This window comes from Stegostoma tigrinum, unplaced genomic scaffold, assembly GCF_030684315.1.
Source record: "Stegostoma tigrinum isolate sSteTig4 unplaced genomic scaffold, sSteTig4.hap1 scaffold_215, whole genome shotgun sequence".
Lineage (NCBI taxonomy): Eukaryota > Metazoa > Chordata > Chondrichthyes > Orectolobiformes > Stegostomatidae > Stegostoma > Stegostoma tigrinum.
In genome coordinates this window covers 1-14,651 of record NW_026728152.1, presented here as the reverse complement: position 1 = coordinate 14,651, position 14,651 = coordinate 1, and the positions used below count along the sequence as shown (strand labels likewise).

Below are 14,651 nucleotides of genomic sequence, written 5' to 3'. Positions count from 1 at the left end.
GGATGCGTGACTGAGTGAAATGGGATGCGGTGACTGAGGGAAATGGGATGCGGTGACTGAGGGAAATGGAATGCGGTGACTGTCGGGAATCGGGTGCGGTGACTGATGGAAATGGATGCACTGTCTCAGTTGAATAGGTTTCAACGTCTCCGTTAAATAGGATGCAGTGACTGAGTGAAATGGGATGCAGTGACTGAGTGAAATGGGATGCAGTGACTGAGTGAAATGGGATGCAGTGGCTGAGTGAAATGGGATGCAGTGGCTGAGTGAAATGGGATGCAGTGACTGAGGGAAATGAGATGCAGTGACTGAGGGAAAGGAGATGCAGTGACTCTGGGAAATGGAATGCTGTGACTGAGGGTAAGGGGATGCACCCTTTCAGTTCAATGAGATTCACTGTCTCAGTGAATTGGGATGCTGTGACTGAGGGAATGCAGATGCAGTGACTGTGGGAAATAGGTTGCAGTGACTGTGGGAAATGGGACGCAGTGACTGAGGGAAATGGGATGCACTGACTGAGTGAACTGGGGTGCAGTGACTGAATGAAATGGGATGCAGTGACTGAGGGAAATGGGATGCAGTTACTGAGGGAAATGGGATGCAGTGACTGAGTGAAATGGGGTGCAGTGACTGATGGAAATGGGATGCGTGACTAAGTGAAATGGGATGCGGTGACTGAGGGAAATGGGATGCGGTGACTGAGAGAAATGGAATGCGGTGACTGTCGGGAATCGGGTGCGGTGACTGATGGAAATGGATGCACTGTCTCAGTTGAATAGGATTCAACGTCTCTGTTAAATAGGATGCAGTGACTGAGTGAAAAAGGATGCAATGACTGAGTGAAATGGGATGCAGTGGCTGAGTGAAATGGGATGCAGTGACTGAGGGAAATGAGATGCAGTGACTGAGGGAAAGGAGATGCAGTGACTCTGGGAAATGGAATGCTGTGACTGAGGGTAAGGGGATGCACCGTTTCAGTTCAATGATATTCACTGTCTCAGTGAATTGGGATGCAGTGACTGTGGGAAATAGGTTGCAGTGACTGAGGGAAATGGGACGCAGTGACTGAGGGAAATGGGATGCACTGACTGAGTGAACTGGGGTGCAGTGACTGAATGAAATGGGATGCAGTGACTGAGGGAAATGGGATGCAGTTACTGAGGGAAATGGGATGCAGTGACTGAGTGAAATGGGATGCAGTGGCTGCGTGAAATGGGATGCAGTGGCTGCGTGAAATGGGATGCAGTGGCTGCGTGAAATGGGATGTAGTGACTGAGGGAAATGGGACGCCCAGACTGAGGGAAATGGGACGCAGTGACTGAGGGAAATAGGATGCAGTGACTGACTGTAATGGGATGCAGTGACTGAGTGTAATGTGATGCCGTGACTGTGGGGAATTGGGTATGGTGATGATCGAAATGGATTCACTGTTGCAGTTGAATAGGATTCACTGTCTCCGTTAGAAGGGAAAAGTGACTGAGTGAAATGGGATACAGTGACTGAGTGTAATGGGATGCAGTGACTGAGTGTAATGGGATGCAGTGACTGAAGGAAATGGGATGCAGTGACTGATGGAAATGGGATGCAGTGCCTGAGTGATATGGGATGCTGAGACTGAGTGAAATGGGATGCATTGACTGATTGAAATGAGATGCAGTGACTGACTGAAATGGGATGCAGTGACTGACTGAAATGGGAGGCAGTGACTGCGTGAAGTGGGACGCCGTGACTGAGTGAAATGGGATGTAGTGACTGAGTGAAATGGGATGCAGTGACTGAGTGAAATGAGATGCGGTGACTGAGTGAAGTTGGGTGCAGTGGCTGCGTGAAATGGGATGCAGTGACTGAGTGAATTGGGATGCAGTGACTGAGGGAAATAGGATGCAGTGACTGAGTGAAATGAGCTGCAATGACTGTGTGAAGTGGGATGCAGTGACTGATGGAGATTAAATGCAGTGTCTGATGCAAATGGGATGCACGGACTGAGTGAAATGGGATGCACTGACTGAGGGAAATGGGATGCACTGACTGAGGGAAATGGGATGCACTGACTGAGGGAAATGGGATGCACTGACTGAGGGAAATGGGATGCACTGACTGAGGGAACTGGGATGCAGTTACTGAGGGAAATAGGATGCAGTGACTTTTGGAAATGGGATGCAGTGAGTGATGGAAATGGGAGTCAGTGATTGAATGAAATGGGATGCAGTGACTGAGTGAAATGTGATGCGTTGACTGATGGTGCAAGTGACCGTGGAGATGGGATGCAGTGACTTGGGGAAAGGAGATGCAGTGACTGTGGAAACGGGAAGCTGTGACTGAGGGTAACGGGTTGCAGTGGCGAAGTGAAATGGGACGCCGTGTCTCTGTGAAATGTGATGCGGAGACTGTGGGGAAATGGATGCAGTGACTGAATGAAATGGGATGCAGTGACTGAGTGAAATGTGATGCGTTGACTGATGGAAAGGAGATGCCGTCCCTGTGGGAAATGGCATGCAGTGACTGAGTGAAATGGGAAGCTGTGAATGAGTGAAATGGGATGCCATGACTGAGGGTAATTGGATGCCGTGACTGAGGGTAATGTGATGCAGTGACTGAGGGTAATGTGATGCAGTGACTGAGTGAAATGGGGTGCAGTGACTGATGGAAATGGGATGCGTGACTGAGTGAAATGGGATGCGGTGACTGAGGGAAATGGGATGCGGTGACTGAGGGAAATGGAATGCGGTGACTGTCGGGAATCGGGTGCGGTGACTGATGGAAATGGATGCACTGTCTCAGTTGAATAGGTTTCAACGTCTCCGTTAAATAGGATGCAGTGACTGAGTGAAATGGGATGCAGTGACTGAGTGAAATGGGATGCAGTGGCTGAGTGAAATGGGATGCAGTGGCTGAGTGAAATGGGATGCAGTGGCTGAGTGAAATGGGATGCAGTGACTGAGGGAAATGAGATGCAGTGACTGAGGGAAAGGAGATGCAGTGACTCTGGGAAATGGAATGCTGTGACTGAGGGTAAGGGGATGCACCCTTTCAGTTCAATGAGATTCACTGTCTCAGTGAATTGGGATGCTGTGACTGAGGGAAAGCAGATGCAGTGACTGTGGGAAATAGGTTGCAGTGACTGTGGGAAATGGGACGCAGTGACTGAGGGAAATGGGATGCAGTGACTGAGTGAAATGGGATGCAGTGGCTGACGGTAATGGGGTGCAGTGACTGAGTGTAATGGGGTGCAGTGGCTGAGTGAAATGGGATGCAGTGGCTGAGTGTAATGTGATGCCGTGACTGTGGGGAATTGGGTGTGGTGATGATCGAAATGGATTCACTGTTGCAGTTGAAAAGGATTCACTGTCTCCGTTAGAAGGGATGCAGTGACTGAGTGAAATGGGATGCTGTGACTGAGTGTAATGGGATGCAGTGACTGAGTGTAATGGGATGCAGTGACTGAAGGAAATGGGATGCAGTGACTGATGGAAATGGGATGCAGTGACTGAGTGATATGGGATGCTGAGACTGAGTGAAATGGGATGCATTGACTGATTGAAATGAGATGCAGTGACTGACTGAAATGGGATGCAGTGACTGACTGAAATGGGAGGCAGTGACTGCATGAAGTGGGAGGCAGTGACTGAGTGAAATGGGACGCCGTGACTGAGTGTAATGGGATGTAGTGACTGAGTGAAATGGGATGCAGTGACTGAGTGAAATGGGATGCGGTGACTGAGTGAAGTGGGGTGCAGTGGCTGCGTGAAATGGGATGCAGTGACTGAGTGAATTGGGATGCAGTGACTGAGGGAAATAGGATGCAGTGACTGAGTGTAATGGGATGCCGTGACTGAGGACAATGAGATGCAGTGACTGAGGGAAATGAGATGCAGTGACTGAGGGAAATGAGATGCAGTGACTGAGGGGAAGGAGATGCAGTGACTGTGTGAAATGGGTTGCAGTGACTGAGGGAAATGGGACGCAGTGACTGAGTGTAATGGGAAACACTGACTGAGTGAACTGGGACACAGTGACTGAGGGAAATTGGAAGCAGAGACTGAGTGAAATGTGATGCAATGACTGAGGGAAATAGGATGCAGTGCCTGAGTGTAATGGGACGCAATGACTCTGGGGACATGGGATGCAGTGACTGTCTGAAATGGGAGGGTGTGACTCACTGAAATGGGAGGGTGTGACTCACTGAAATGGGAGGGTGTGACTCACTGAAATGGGAGGCAGTGACTCACTGAAATGGGAGGCAGTGACTGAGTGAAATGGGATGCAATCACTGAGTGAAATGGGATGATGTGACCGTGGGAAATGGGATGCAGTGACTGAGGGTAATGGGAGGCAGTGACTGAGTGAAGTGGGATGTAGTGGCTGAGTGAAATGGGATGCAGTGACTGACGTAATGGGAAGGAGTGAATGAGGTAACAGGGATGCAGTGCCTGACGGGCCTTGGGGTGCAGTGACTGAGTGAAGTGGGATGCAGTGACTGAGGGAAGTGGGATGTAGTGACGAATGGAATTGGAGTGCAGTGACCGCATCAGATTTGGAACTGGGTCATGAGCCTGGCCAGGTGTTAGATTTGGAAGTAGGTGATCACCTTGGTGATAGCGATCACAATTCTAAGATAATAAACTGCCAACCTCAGCGATCACAATTCTGTTATGTTTACCTTAGTGATGGAAAGGTAGAGGTGTACACCACTGGGCAAGAGTTATCTGGGGGAAAGGCAATTCCGATGAGATTTGGCAAGATTTTGGGAGCATAGGATGGGGAAGGAAACTGCAAGGGATGGGCACAATAGAAATGTAGAGCTTATTCAAGGAAAAGTTCCTGTGTTTCCTAGATAAGTATCTACCTGTCAGGCCGGGAGGAAGCTGTAGAGCGCGGGAGCCGTGGTTTACGAAGGAAGTGGAATCTCTGGTCAAGAGGAAGCAGAAGGCTTCTGTTACTACAAGATGTGAATGCTCAGTCAGGGTGCTTGAGGGTTACAAGGTAGCCAGGAAAGACCGAAAGAGAGAGCTCAGAAGAGCCAGGAGGAGATTTGAGAAGTTGTTGACGGATAGGATCAGGGTAAACCGTAAGGTTTTCTATCGGTATTTAAGAAATAAAAGAATGAGAAAAGTAAGATTAGGCCCAATCAAGGATAGTAGTGGGAAGTTGTGTGTGGAGTCAGATGAGATAGGGGAAGCGTGAAATGAATATTTTTCAACAGTATTCACTCTAGAAAACGACAATGTTGTCGAGGAGAATACAGAGATACAGGCTACTGGACTAGGTGGGATTGAGGTTCACAAGGAAGAGGTATTTGAAATCCTACAGAGGGTGAAGACAGCTATGACCCCTGGGCCGGATGGGATTTATCCTCGGATCCTCGGGGAATCCAGGGAGGAGATTGCCGAGCCTTTGGCATTGATCTTTAACTCATCATTGTCTGCAGGAATAGTGCCAGATGACTGTAGGATAGCAATTGTGGTTCTCCTGTTCAAGAAGGGGAGTAGAGACAACCCTGGTAATTGTCGGCCAGTGAGCCTTACCTCAGTTGTCGGTAAAGTGTTGGAAAAGGTTCTAAGGGACAGGATTTATAATCATCTAGAAAAGAATAAATTGATTAGGGATAGTCAGCACAGTTTTGTGAAGGGTAGGTCGTGCCTCACAAACCTTATTGAGTTCTTTGAGAAGGTGACCAAACAGATAGATGAGAGTAAACCGGTTGATGTGGTGTATATGGATTTCAGCAAGGCGTTCGATAAGGTTCCCCATAACAGACTATTGTACAAAATGCAGAGGAATGGAATTGTGGGAGATATAGCAGTTTGGATCGGAAATTGGCCTGCTGAAAGAAGACAGAGGGTGGTAGTTGATGGGAAACGTTCATCCTGGAGACCAGTTTCTGGTGGTACCGCAAGGGTCGGTGTTGGGTCCACTGCTGTTTGTCATTTTTATAAATGACCTGGATGAGGGCAGTGAAGGATGAGTTAGTAAATTTGCAGACAACACCAAGATAGGTGGAGTTGTGGATAGTGACAAAGGATTGGTTGCAGAGAGACACAGATAAGCTGCAGAGCTGGGCTGAGTGGTGGCAAATGGAGTTTAATGCAGACAAGCGTGAGGTGATGCACTTCGGCAGGAGTAACCAGAAGGCAAAGTACAGGGCTAATGGTAAGATTCTTAGTAGTATAGATGAGCGGAGAGATCTCGGTGTCCATGAACACAGATCCTTGAAAGTTGCCACCCAGGTTGACAGGGCTGTTAAGAAGGCATACAGTGTTTTAGCTTTGATTAATAGAGGGATCGAGTTCCGGAACTAAGAGGTTATGGTGAAGCTGTACAAAAGTCTGACGCGGCCGCATTGGAGTATTGTATACAGTTCTGGTCACCGCATTATAAGAAGGATGTGGAAGCTTTGGAAATGGTGCAGAGGAGATTTACTAGGATGTTGCCTGGTATGGAGGGAAGGTCTTACGAGGAATGGCTGAGGGACTTGAGGCTGTCTTCATTAGAGAGAAGAAGGTTGAGGGGTGACTTAATTGAAACATATAAAATAATCAGAGGGTGAGATAGGGTGGATAGGGAGAGCCTTTTTCCTAGGATGGTGATGGTGAGCACGAGGGGGCAGAGCTTTAAATTGAGGGGTGAAAGATACAGGACAGATGTCAGAGGTAGTTTCTTTACTCAGACAGTAGTAAGGGAATGGAACGCTTTGCCTGCAACGGTAGTAGATTCGCCAACTTCAGGTACATTTAAGTGGTCATTGGACAAGCATATGGACGTACATGGAATAGTGCAGGTTAGATGGGCTTGAGATCGGCATGACAGGTCAGCACAAGATCGAGGGCCGAAGGGCCTGTACTGTGCTGTAATGTTCTATGTTCTATCTTCTATGGCTAGCTCTCCCTGTGCTCCATGTGATTTAACTTCCCTACTGGACTACTGTGAGGAACCTTCTTGAACACCTTACTGAAACCCATATACGTCCATGTTTCTGCCTTAATCAATGCTCTTCATTACTACTTGAAAAAACTCATTCAAATTACATGAGTTATGATTTCCTGTGCACATGTGTCCTCGGATCCCATGGACTGTTTCCTGTTCTAACAGTCTTCAAATGGGGAATCTTGTCAAAAGCTCTGCTGAAGCCCAAGTAGACTGTGTCAAATGCATTGCCCTCATCCACACACCTAGTTAGCTCTTCAGTCATAGTTTCATAGAGTCATACAGCACAGAATCAGGACCCTCACTCCTAATCATCTGTACTGATCAGGTGTCCCAAACTTAACCGGTCCCATTTACCTGCGTTTGGTATCCGTCTGAACCTTTCCTCATTGTGTACCTGTCCAAATGTCTTTTAAATACAGAAATTTTATCTGCCTCTACCACGTCTGTTGGCAGCTCATTGCATTCACGCACCACCCTCTGTGTGGGAAAAGTTGCCGGTCGGGTCACTTTTAAATCTTTCCCCTTTCACATTTGAACCTACTCCCTTCTAGCTTTGGACTCCCCTCCCTTGGTTATTCCCCTTATCAATGCCCATCATGATTTTTTACACCTCTGGAAGTCACCCCTTCATCTCCGATACTCCAGGGAAAAAGTCCGAGCCTATCCACCACTCCTCGTAAACCCTCCAGTCCCGGCAATGACCTTTTGTAATTATTTTTGCACTCTGTATAGTTTAACAGCATTCTTCCTACGGCAGGGTAACCAGAATTCACTGAAGTATTATGACATAGAACATAGAACATTACAGCGCAGTACAGGCCCTTCGGCCCTCGATGTTGCGCCAACCTGTGAATCCAACCTGAAGCCCATCTAACCGACACTATTCCATTACCATCCATATATTTAGCAATGTTCATTTAAATGCCCTTAAACTTAGCAATCTACTCCTGTTGCAGGCAGGGCATTCCGCACCCATACTACTCTCTGAATAAAGAACCTCCCTCTGACATGTGTCCCATATCTTCTCTCAATTTAAACCTATCTCCACTCGTGCTCACCATCACCATCGAGGAAAAAGACTATCGCTGTCCACCTATCTAATCTTCTGATTATCTTGTATGTCTCTATTAAGTTGCCTCTTCACCTTCTTCTGACAAAAACAGCCTCAAGTCTCGAAGCTTTTCCTCATAAGACCTTCCTTCCACACCAGACAAGATCCTAATAAACCCCCTCCAAATCCTTCCGATAATGTGGCGATCAGAACTGTACGCAACAGTCCAAGCGCGGCCGCACCAGTGTTTTGTACAGCTGCAACATGACCTCATGGCTCCGAAACTCAATCTCTGTACCAATAAAACCTAACATGCCATACGCCTTCTGAACAAGCCTATCAATCTGCGTGGCAACTTTCAGGGATCTACGCACATGGACACCGAGATCTCTCTGATCATCCACACCACCAAGATTCTGGGCAGCACGGTGGCTCAGTGGTTCGCACTGCAGCCTCGGGCAATTGTCTGTGCGAAGTTTGCACGTTCTCCCCGTGTCTGCTTGCATTTCCTCCTGGTGATCCGGTTAAGGCGGATAAGGGAGGGGAGGGGAATATGTGTCTGGTGGCGGCATCCTGCTGGTGGTGGTGGAAATGGTGCCTGAGGTTGGTATGGATGTGGGTATGTGGGTTGATAGGTAAGGTCAAGTGGAACCTTATTGCTATCTTGGGAGGGAAGAGAAAAGGTGAGGGCAAAAGTGCTGGGTTGGACACAGTTGAGGGCCCTGTCGACCACGGAGCCGGAGAATCCTCAGTTGAGGAAGAAGATGGACATTTTGGAGGCTCCCTTGTTGATGTTGGCCTCATGAGAACATGTTCGATGGAGATGGAGGAAGTGAGAGAAGAGGTTGGAGTCTTTACAGAAAGTGGGGTGTGAGGATATATAGACCAGGTAGCTGTGAGAGTCAGAGAGTTTGTAATGGGTATTAGTGTGAAGCCTACCCCCAGGAATGGAAGCAGAAATGTTGAGGAAGGGAAGGGTAGAGTCAGAGGTTGAGCAGGTGAAAGTGAGGGCAGGATGGAAATTGGAGGCGAAGTTGATGAAGTTTTCCAATTTCAGACAAGAGAGAGAAGCAGCCGGATCATATCATTGATGTATCGGAGAAAGTGTTGTGGGTGGGAATGTTCCACGTACCCCGTGAAGAGACAGGTTTAACTCGGGCCCACGCAGGTGCCCGGAGCTGCTCCTCTTACCCGAAGAAAATGAGAGGAGTTAAACAACAAGTTGTTGAGGGTGAGGATGAGGTCGACCAAGTGGAGGAGGGTGGTGGTGGGAGGGCATGTTCAGGTCTTTGCTCCAAGAAGAAGGGGACAGCCCTAAGAACCTCCTGGTGGGGAATGGATGTGTAAAGGAATTACACGTTCATGGTAAAGAGGACGCAGCTGGAACCGGCAAACTGATGTTCTTAAAACTGCGTAAAATATCAGAGTATTTCTGGATGTACGTGGGCAGTGCTTGGACCAGGGGACAGAAGATTGAGTCAAGGTCGGAAGAGATGAGTTCTGTGGGGCAGGAACAGGCTGAAACAATGGGTCTGCCAGGACAGTCTCATTTGTGGATTTTTAGGGGGACGTAGGAGCAACCTGTGGGGAGCTGTGGCCTTTCAGCTTGGAAACAGAGGGGGAAGATCACCGGATAGACCAAGATCAGTTACTGTAGTAGATACAATGGCCCGGTGCGGTCATGGTCCAGGAGAAGTCGGAGGAGGTATCTGAGAGCTGGCGCTCAGCCTCTGCAAGGTAGACTTCAGCTCACCAGACCACAACAGCACCACCTTATCGGCAGGCTTAATAACAAAGTCAGGGTGAGATATGAGTGCGTGGAGGGCAGTCAGTTGGGCAGGACGTAGGTTGGGTTTGGTGCAGGGAACAGAGAAATTGAGGTGATAGCACGTCGACAGTTCTCAATGAACAGATTGAGTGCACCTGCATCCCCACCTTAACAATTCTGCACTGAGGGGTGCCATTAACTGTATATTTTTCTGTAATAGTTGATTTCCCAAAGTGGAGCATCTCACATTTAATGGATTAAAATCCACTTGCCGTTTCTGCAACTGATCTGTATGCTTTTATGACGTCTACACTCATCCTGATTCTCCCAATCATTCTATTGTCTGCAAACTTGCTAACCCATACATCTATATTTTCACCTCAGTCATTTTGTATAGACCACAAACAGCAGAGGTCCCAGCACAGATCCCTGCGGAACACCAATCGTCCTGGATCTACAGCCTGAAAAGCACCATTCCACCTCTTGCCTCTGTCTTCTCTGGGCAAGCCAGTTGTGAATCCAAGCATCCAAGCCACCATTGACTCGGTGCATCTTAATTTTCTGGATGATCCTATCATGAGGCACCTTGTTGAAAGTATTGCTCAAATCCATGTCAACAATATCCACTGCTCTACCTTCATTGATCACATTCGTCACCTCCTCAAAAAATTCAGTCAAGTTAGGAAGACATGACCTGCCCTGCACAAAGCCATGCTGACTGTCCCAAATGAGGCCATGCTGTTCCAAATACAGATAAATACAATCCCTAAGAATTCTCTCCAATAGCTTCCAATGAACGATGAGAAACTCGCTAGTCGAGAGTTTCCTGGATTGACCCTATTTCCCTTCTTGAACAGAAGAAGAACATTTAGCAACTTGCTAATCCTCCAGTACCCCTCCAGTGGCTACCAAGGATACAAAGATATTGCTGAATGCCCCGACAATCTCTTCTCTCACCTCGCTCAAAAACCTTGAGGAGATACCATTGGGTCCTGAGGACTTATCCACCTTAATGCTCTTTCTTGATTTCAAAATGCTGTTATCACATGAGCATGCTCCACACAAATCCCACTATCCTCCACACCCTTCGACTGAGTGAATAGTGATGCACAGACTTAATTTAGGATCTTGCCCACATCCTCTGCTTCCAAACACAAGTTCCCTCCTTTATCCTGAATGGTCGTACCTTCTTGCTATTTATCCCCTTGTTTTAGATGTATGCACAGAATGCCTTGGGATTTCCTTCAACCCTCCTTGCCAAGGTCATTTGATCGCCTTTCTTTTTCTGCTTTCTTTATGTCAGCCCTGTTCGATTTTAGCTTCGTAAACCTGACATATTTTTGTTTTTCCCTTTTGACTAACTTCACAACCTCCCCAATTATCCAAGGGTCTTTTACCTTGCCAGCGTTGTCCTTCCTCCTTCCTGATCCTAAACTCATAAGCAGGCCTTTAAACAATTCCCATATGGCAAATGTGACAGCTCCTCCCAATTAACACTCCCCAGCTCCTACCTAAAATTGATATAATTTACTCTCCCCCAAGGTCCTGACTTATACTTCTTCATAGCAATCTTAAAATTTAAGGAGTTGTGATCACTATTTCCACAATGCTTTCCCACCCTTCTCACCAGTTACCTGACCAGGACAAAGTCCAGTATGGCCCATCTTCTATCCACATACTGTGTCAAGAAACTCTCTTGGATAGACTTAACAAATTCAGCCTCATTTAAACTCTTGTTGTAAGGGAGTCCCAGTCAATACTGGGGAGGTTAAATTCACTGACTGTGACAACTCTGACTTATTGCATTGTTTCAAAAGCTGCCTACATATTTGTTCCTCAGTGTGTCAGTGGCAAAAGGGGAGCAGGCTATTAGTTTAATCTGATCAGAGTGATTGTGTCTATCTTATTTTTGAACGCTACCTCTGTTGCCTCAGTGGGCAAGCCCTCCAGAATGTCCTTTCTAGGTACAGATGTAACATTTCCCACAGGTTAGGAGTGCACCTCCTTCTTTGATCTTCCCCTCTATCTTGTCTAAAGCAATGAAACCCTGGAACATTGAGCACCCAGTCCGGTCTCTGTCTCAACCAAGCCTCTGTAATGGCCTCAACATCAGAGTCCCATGTACTGATCCAGGCTCTGAGCTCATCTGCCTTACCTGTAATACTCCTGGCAGTGAAATAAACATATTTCAGCTTGTTCGTGCCATCATGTTCATGTACCTGTCTCTGACTGCCATTCTTTTCTGATTTATTGGTCCCAGCATGTACCTGCCATCAATTCATCTACTTGCTGACCTGCTGCTCTGGTTCCCAGCTGCCTGCCAGTCTTTAAATCCTCCCAAGTAGCACTAGCAAACCTCCCTATGAGGGTATTTGTTCCCGTTCAGTTTAGGTGCAACCCATCCCTCTTACACAGGTCACCCCTTGCCCAAGAAGCGGTCGCAATTATCCATGAACCTGAAAGCCTGCCCCCAGTACCAGCTCCTTAACCAATGCATTCATCTCACCTATCTTTCTCTGACTTAACTCACTGACATGGGGCACTCGTGGCAACCCATAAATTATTACCCTCTAGGTCCTGCCTTTCAGCCTCTTTGCTAACTCCTTGTACACAGTCCACAGGATCTCATCCCTCTTTCTACCTACGTCATTGGTACCAATGTGCACAATGGCCTCTGGCTGCTCACCCTCCCCCTTAAGAATTTCTTGCAACCACTCAGAGATGTCCTTGACCTTGGTACCAGGGAAGCAACACACAGCCCTGGTATCTCAAATGTGGCCACAGAAACTATGCCCCCAACGAATGAGTCTCCAACCACGATCACTCACTTGGATTTGCCTGACCCTGTCCCACAGCAGGGCGGTTTGTACCACGGACCTGGCAGCTGCTGATTATATAACCGTTCCAGTTTAGTTTTAGATCAGTGTTAACCTTGATGAAGTGGATAGCCAAGCACCTCAGTGGGCGACAGTACGGGAGAATTAAATTCTTAAGCTCACGGATTCTGTGAGAGTCAAAGACAAGCACTGAATTTTTCTTACCTCATTTCCATGGAATTTTGTGATATGGTCATATTCGCTCTTGTTGGAGCTGATTGCTGCTTCGCACTTGTATGGTGCAAATGTTACTTATCGTTTATCAGGCCAAGCCTGATCGTTGTCCAAGTCTCACTGTATTTTCTCATCGTTGACTTCACTGTTGGAAAAGTCATGAATTCTGCTGGACACCTGGACAATATTCAATGAACGTTCATGTCTCCACTTTGGTTCAAATGAAGACATGACTTCAACCAGTGCAGGTATCCAGTGAATGCCACTGACTCAATTTTCTATTCCTCTGCTTAACACCACATTCAATCAGAAGTTGCCAGGGTGGAAATGACAGATTGCACTTTCCTTCCTTTACAAGCTCAGGATCTCTGATCATATTTGTGGTAAATCCTGAACGAGGTTACGAGAAGTGTGGCATGACGAAAAGTAAACTGAACCTTAGTGTGCAGCTGTTTGACAGCACTGTCATCCAGATGTTGCATTACTTTGCTGATGATTGAGAATACATTGAGGTCATAATTGGTCAGGACAATTTCTCTGCCGATTGCGTGATAGGTCATCTTTCTCTGAAATGTGAGTGTTGCAAGTGTTTAAAAATGTACTGGAAAACATTTACTGTTGGTGTGGCGACCTTGGGGCACATTGTTCCAGTACAGTTTGTGGGATGCTGCCAGGTGCCATGGCATTTGCAGTATCCGGAACATTCAGTCTTGTCATTGCATGAAATAATTTGAATTGCGTGTAAGTTAAGATCTGTGATGCCTCCTCAGGATGAGGGCAAGAAGATCATCCAGACTGGTGAATGGTTTCATCTGCTCCTTCACCTTTTGTTCGTAACATCTTGTAATAACTGCCATGTAGCCTGATGAGAAACTAAAGCTCACCTTGATTCATTTGCATTTGAAGGTGCCTATTTTTCCCAAACAAAAGGACCCATCACTGAGCGGAAAGTATGGAGAATGTTATCGACATCAGTGGTGAGATAATGCTGGATCTTGACCAGCAAAACCATTGTTGTGTTGGTGAAATGCAAACAAAAATCTAGATGATGTAAACTTTATTCTCAGCTCATCCCTTTCTCAAATGACAGATTCTGATGTTGGTTCCTGGAAAGCCTCCATTGTTGGAGCCGTATCCAATTGAAGCAGCACAGGCTTCTGCGATGACTGTGGAAACCACTGCTTATGCCTTGCTTCAAGCGTTGTCAAGGAATGATATTGACTATGCAACACCGATTGCGAGGTGGCCAACGATGCAACAGAACTATGGTGGTGGATTTCACTCGATGCAGGTAAATGCTTGAGATCACAACAACAGGCATTCAGATAGAACATAGAACATAGAACAGTACAGCACAGAACAGGCCCTTCAGCCCACAATGTTGTGCCGACCATTGATCCTCATGGATGCACCCTCAAATTTCTGTGACCATATGCATGTCCAGCAGTCTCTTAAATGACCCCAATGACCTTGCTTCCACAACTGCTGCTGGCAACGCATTCCATGCTCTCACAACTCTCTGCGTAAAGAACCTGCCTCTGACATCCCCTCTATACTTTCCACCAACCAGCTTAAAACTATGACCCCTCGTGCTAGCCATTTCTGCCCTGGGAAATAGTCTCTGGCTATCGACTCTATCTATGCCTCTCATTATCTTGTATACCTCAATTAGGTCCCCTCTCCTCCTCCTTTTCTCCAATGAAAAGAGACCGAGCTCAGTCAACCTCTCTTCATAAGATAAGCCCTCCAGTCCAGGCAGCATCCTGGTAAACCTCCTCTGAACCCTCTCCAAAGCATCCACATCTTTCCTATAATAGGGCGCCCAGAACTGATGTTGATGAAAACATTGCTGCAT

General features: G+C 47.1%; 1 long non-coding RNA gene across 1 annotated transcript in view; it reads left to right on the top strand.

The window, feature by feature from the left end:
- Positions 1 to 10,321, top strand: part of LOC132207935 (uncharacterized) — a 37,909-nt gene extending 27,588 nt beyond the window's left edge. The window contains exon 3 of the long non-coding RNA XR_009444024.1: positions 10,131 to 10,321. This is a non-coding gene — a long non-coding RNA (uncharacterized LOC132207935). The remainder of the gene's footprint in view (positions 1 to 10,130) is intronic.
- Positions 10,322 to 14,651: the final 4,330 nt, after the last annotated feature.